This window comes from Cebus imitator, unplaced genomic scaffold, assembly GCF_001604975.1.
Source record: "Cebus imitator isolate Cc_AM_T3 unplaced genomic scaffold, Cebus_imitator-1.0 Scaffold153, whole genome shotgun sequence".
Lineage (NCBI taxonomy): Eukaryota > Metazoa > Chordata > Mammalia > Primates > Cebidae > Cebus > Cebus imitator.
In genome coordinates, this window is record NW_016107468.1 from 305932 (window position 1) to 312017 (window position 6086).

Here is a 6086-nt window from a genome sequence, read left to right on the forward strand (position 1 = left end):
TTTTTTTAGGCAGAGTCCTCTGTCACCCAGACTGGAATACAGTGGCATGATCACGGCCCAGGAAGCCTCCGCCTCCCAGGTTCAAGTGATTCTCCTGCCTCACCCTCCCGAGTAGCTGGGATTACAGGCACCTGCCATCATGCCTGGCTATTTTTTGTAGTTTTACTAGAGACAGGGTTTCACCATGTTGGCCAGGATGGTCTTAAACTCCTGACCTCAAGTGATCCTCCTGCCTGGCCTCCCAAAGTGCTGGGATTACAGGCATGAGCCCCCGCGCCTGCTTCCTGACCCTTTTTAAGGCTCCCATCCCACCTCCATCTCCACCATGGGCTGCATCTGACCTCCCAAACCCAGATTTGCAGGGGCTGTCCCTGTGGGGTGACATGCCATGTGGTGAGCACTAAAGGCTCGCCAGAGTCTCCAGGGCGGGCCAGGCATGTTGGCAAACACCTGTAATCCCAGCACTTTGGGAGGCCGAGACAGGAGCATCACTTGAGGCCAGGAGTTCGAGACCAGCCTGGGCAACATGTTGAAACCCCGTCTCTACTAAAAATACAAAAATTAGCCGGGTGTGGTGGTGGGTGCCTGTAGTCCCTGCTACTTGGGAGGCTGAGGCAGCAGAATCGCTTGAACCCCGGAGGCGGAGGTTGCAGAGAGCCGAGATCACGCCACTGCACTCCAGCCTGGGCAACAGAGCAAGACTCCATCTCAAGAAAAAAAAAAGAAAGAACTTAGGGTACAGTGATGTGGCAGCTGCCAGCAGGCCATGGGGACCCCGAAAAGGGGGATCAGGAGAGTGAGGGGGTTGGGGAGGGTTTCCCGGAGTAAGGAAGGCCCTGTTTGGGCCTTAGGGGAAGATGGGACTTTGAGAGGCAGAGAGGAGAGTGGGTTGTGTTTGTGGGGGTGAACGGCAGGGGTTTGGGGGTCCCTGGATGTCAGAGGTGTGCTTCTGGAGCTCTGAGAGGTACAGAATGGTCAGGTGATGCTGGAAAGGTGGAGACAGTGGAAGTTGCAGCAGGAAAATGCGGTGAGTGTGGCTCCTTTGGACACCCGGCGGAGACGTCATTGGGTTTCTGGCCCCGCACTGGGTGCTTTATGTGGGTGCCTTTCACATGGATTCGGGAGGTCTTGCTGGGGCCTGGTGGTTCTAGGAACTAGGGTCACAGCAGAGTGCAGACGGAGGTGTCTCATTTAGTCCTGGTACCTAGGAGGTAGGCGCTAGAGGCCGCCTTACAGAGGGGGAAACTGAGGCTCGATGTGAGGGGCGTATGAATACTCTGTGTCCCGGGGTAGCAGGTGGCCCTGGCCCCAGCCCTCAGGGATGGACCTGCCAGCCCCCTGCCAGGCATTGGCACCTAAGCCAGGTATCCGCCTGGAGAACCAGCTCCACACTCACTCATGCCGCTGGTCATACTGGGCTGGGAACCTGAGCAGGCTCCCGGGAGTCTCCAAGGGCTGACAGAGGTCACCGAGTGCCCCTCCCGCGCCACAGTGGGCTTGCCTCAAACACGCCCTCGCACAGTCCCCGAAGCCCAGCATGGGCCAGCACCGGCAGTTCCAAGATGAATCAGAGCGGAAGCTCAGGTCTGCTGGGGGAGGCAGAGGCGTCAGCAGGCCCCTTCATCTGGAGGCAGGCGTCCCAGCGCATGTGGAGGGGTGGCAGATAGTCTGCAGAGAGGCGGGTGGCTGGGGACAGTGCTCAGGAATCAGGATCCCGGGCAGCATGTGGGCTGTGGGAAAGCGCCGTCTTGTTCAAGTCCCCGTACCCGCCCGACTAGCCGTGGGAATCTGAGCCCTCACTTCCTTACCGCTAAGATGGACAAGGATACCTGCCTCACCAGGTGATCTGAGTAAGGAAGAAGATGGGCCGTGCTAGGTGAGCTGCGAGGACCGTTTTCCCCTAATTGCCCCTTTTGTCTTTTTTTTTTTTTTTTTTTTCTGAGACAGAGTTACACTCTTGTTGCCCAGGTTGGAGTGCAATGGCACCATCTCAGCTCACTGCAGCCTCTGCCTCCCAGGTTCAAGTGATTCTCCTGCCTTAGCCTCCCAAGTAGCTGAGATTACAGGCGTGTCACAGCATCCGGCTAATTTTTGTATTTTTAATAGAGATGAGGTTTCACCATGTTGGCCAGGCTGGTCTCGAACTCCTGGCCAGCCTCAAGTGATCCACCCCGCTTGACCTCTCAAAGTGCTGGGATCACAGGCACGAGCCTCCGTGCCTGGCCGCCTTCCTTTCTCTTTTGTCCTCTTCTGCAAGTACAGAATGGACCTTAGCCTGCAAATTCAGAAGTGCGAGACATATATTTTTATTTTTCTAAAATCGAACTGGATTCCTGCCAAAAGCCCCCAACGCACAGAAACTTTATCTGAGTGCGTTTCAGATCTCGTTTCCCTTGGGTTTGCACCTTCCATGAGGCACCCCCGGTAGCCACTTCCACACCACAGAGAGACCGAGCATGAAAGAAGGCCTGACAGTGGGATCTCGTGCTGGGATGGGGGAGCAGAAACCCGGGAGTGGAGAGATGGCCGTGGTGCCCAGTAGGGGATTCCCAGAGAGGGTGAGGCTTCAGGAAGGCTCCAGGAGGACAAACTCTGTTAAGTATGGCTCCAAACCAGGAACGGTCATTCGCCCCTGTAATCCCAGCACTTTGGGAGGCCAAGGTAGGAGGATCGCTTGAGGCCAAGAGTTTGAGGCCAGCCTGGGCAACACAACAAAACCCCGTCTCTGCGAAAAAACTAAAAATTAGCCAGGTGTGATGGTGCACACCTGTGGTCTCAGCTACTCGGGAGGCCAAAGGGGGGGGACGGCAGGATGGCCAGAGCCCGGGAGGTAGAGGTCGAGGTGAGCTGAGACTGTGCAGCTGCCCCAGCCTGGGCGACAGAGCATAACAGCATCTGAAAAAAAAAAAAAAAAAGAATGGCTCTGAGATTTTTTTAGGTCACTTATTGAAGGTTCCCTTAGAAGCCTTCCCTGACGGAACCATCCCAAGAAGGTAAAAATTCTGAAAGAGATTGTGCTTTTTTTATTATTGGGTTTTTTTGTTTTTGTTTTTGTTTTTTGTTTTCTTGTTTTTTCATTTTGAAATGAGTTTCGCTTCTTGTCACCCAGGCTGGAGTGCAGCGGCACAATCTCGACTCACTGCAACCTCCGTCTCCCAGGTTCAAGCGATTCTCCTGCCTCAGCCTCCCCCGAGGCTGGGATTACAGGCGTGCACCATTGACACCCAACTAATTTTTGTATTTTTTGTAGAGATGGGGTTTCACCATGTTGACCAGGCTGGTCTCAAACTTCTAACCTCAGGTGATCCACCCGCCTTGGTCTCCCAAATTGCTGTGATTATAGGCGTGAGCCACTGCGCCTGGTTGAGATTATGCTTTTTTGAAGATGGATCAGTCATTAAGTTGTGAGAACCCAACTGCACCCTGGAGCTGTGGGCCCCTGCAGTGCGGGGTGAGAGGACAGCCACTCCTGGGCTGGTTTTTTTCTGGGTCAAAAGAGATGACATGGTGGGTCACTCCTGTAATCCCAGCACTTTGAGAGGCCAAGGCAGGTGGATTGCCTGAAGGTGGGAGTTCGAGACCAGCCTGACCAACATAGAGAAACCCTGTCTCTACTAAAAATACAAAATTAGCCAGGTGTGGTGGTGCATGCCTGTAATCCCAACTACTTGGGAGGCTGAGGCAGGAGAATCACTTAAACCCGGGAGGCGGAGGTTGCAGTGAGCCAAGATTGTGCCACTGCACTCCAGCCTGGGTAACAAGAGCAAAACCCCATCTAAAAATAGAGAGAGAGAAAGAGAGAGAGAGAAGCCCAGAATGTCTTTGATGTTTTCCCAACTGGGGACATCACATCTGTGCTCAGTGCCTCAGTTTCCCCACTAATATCTAGAGGTCCTGCCTGCTCTAACATGCTGAGTGGCAGGCAGGCATCTTGCTGGAGAGGAAGGTATACTTGGACTTGGACCAAGCTGCAGAGGGCAGTGGGTGAATTTCAGGTCTCAGGTCAAGGGAGTTGTGGGCCGGGGATTTCTGGGGGCCAGGGGTGCTGGAAGGCACCAGGCTTAACTGGAAAGGACCTGGTGGGGGGTCTAGGGTTTCAAGGGATGGGGGGCCGGGTCCCCAAACTTGTACCAGAAGGAACTCCAGCCCTGCCTGCAAGGGGCTAAGACAACCCACGCTCGACCCTGGAGGCTGAGCGCCATGGGGAGCTCTGTACTGCCCAGCCAGGCCACGCCCCTGCCTGCAGCAGCACTGAGTTAAATTAGGGAGACTCAGCCGGCTGCAGTGGATCACTTGAGGTCAGGAGTTCAAGACCAGCCTGGGCAACATGGTAAAACTCTGTCGCTACTAAAAATACAAAAATTAGCCAGGTGTGGTGGCAGGTGCCTGTAATCCCAGATGCTCCAGAGACTGAGGCAGGAAAATCACTTGAACCCGGGAGGCGGAGGTTGCAGTGAGCCAAGATCGTGCCATTGCACTCCAGCCTGGGTGACAGAGCACAACTTTGTCTGAAAAAAAAAAAAAAAAGGAAACCCAGGACAGCAAAATGGGGCTGTTCAAGATATGCTGGGAAGAAGTGGTGGGGACTAAGGCAGGAGAGACCCTTTATCCATGTGGCCGCTGTAACATTCCATCCGCAGAGCGTTCTAGTAGGTCATAAAAACCTAAAGGGGGCCAGGCATGATGGCTTATGCCTGTAATCTCAGCGCTTTGGTAGGTCGATGCAGGAGGATCACTTGAAGCCAGGAGCTGGAGATCAGCCTGAGCACTATAGCGAGACCCCATGTCTACAAAAAAATAAATATATATATATTTTTAATTATCTGGGCATGGTGGTGGGTGGTGGTGCGTGCCTATAGTCCCAGCTACTTGGGAGGCTGAGGCAGGAGGGTCACTTGAGCTCAGGAGTTTGAGGCTGCAGTGAGCTATGATCACATCACCTCACTTCAGCCTGGGCAACATGAGACCCTGTCTCTAAAACACACACACACACACACACACACACACACACACACACACACACACACACACAAAACCTAAAGAGAAATGCAAATATTTGCCCATGGTAGAGGTTTGGAAAATACAGAAATCTAACAACCCAGATGGCTGTTCATTTTTATGATGATACATTTCTTCCAGATTTCCCCCCAAGCTTATTAATTTTACATCTCGCTGTTCCTTCTATAAATTTACACACTTAACCTTAAAACATAAACATGTTCCCATGTCTTTAAAAAGCTCCGTTCCTCATCAGGCTGTATCATGCTTATGTAACTACCCCGTCCCCCAGTCATGGACATTTGAGCAGCCCTTCACACCACAGACACCTAATACTCACATCACATTTTTTTTTTCTGAGATAGAGTCTCACTCTGTCACCCTGGCTGGAGTGCAGTGGCTCAATCTCAGTTCACTGCAACCTCTGCCTCCCAGATTCAAGGGATTCTTCTGCCTCAGCCTCCTAAGTAGCTGGGATTACAGGCACCTGCCACCATGCCTGGCTAATTTTTCTATTTTTAGTAGAGATGGGGTTTCACCATGTTGGCCAGGCTGGTCTCAAACTCCTGACCTCAGGTGATCCACCCACCTCGGCCTCTCAAAGTGCTGGGGTTACAGGTGTGAGCCACGGCACCCGACCACGTAACAGTTATGATTTGCTGATTACAAAGCCCACTCCCCAAGTGGCCAGCCTTATTGGTGGGGACTCTGGCTCAGAGAGGTTAAGCAGCTTTCTCAAGGTCACACAGCATAGTATGGTAGAGATTTGAACCTAAGTTTTTATCATTTTATCATACTTTGGAACCCAGGGATGCTTTACCACTAACTAGCCTAGGGCTTGGTGTCAGTCTCTGAAGTGGGTTGTGGCCACGCCCTCTTTCCCCACCACCCCTCTGGGCTCATCCACGTTGGGTGGCTCTTTGCTGTCCCCTCCTGGCTACCAGCTGGTATTGCACTGGTCCTGCCTGTGTAAACCTTTTAGGCTTATTGTTAATCTTTTGGGTTCATTTATTTGCACAACAAAAATGTAAGGAGGGCCGGGGCAGTGGCTCATGCCTGTAATCCCAGCACTTTGGGAGGCCAAGGTG

The 6086-nt window shown here is 52.8% G+C and overlaps 1 protein-coding gene across 1 annotated transcript in view; it reads left to right on the plus strand.

Moving 5' to 3' along the window:
• GTF2IRD1 (GTF2I repeat domain containing 1) overlaps positions 1–6086 on the plus strand; it is a 153789-nt gene that overhangs the window by 108191 nt on the left and 39512 nt on the right. The window lies entirely within an intron of this gene.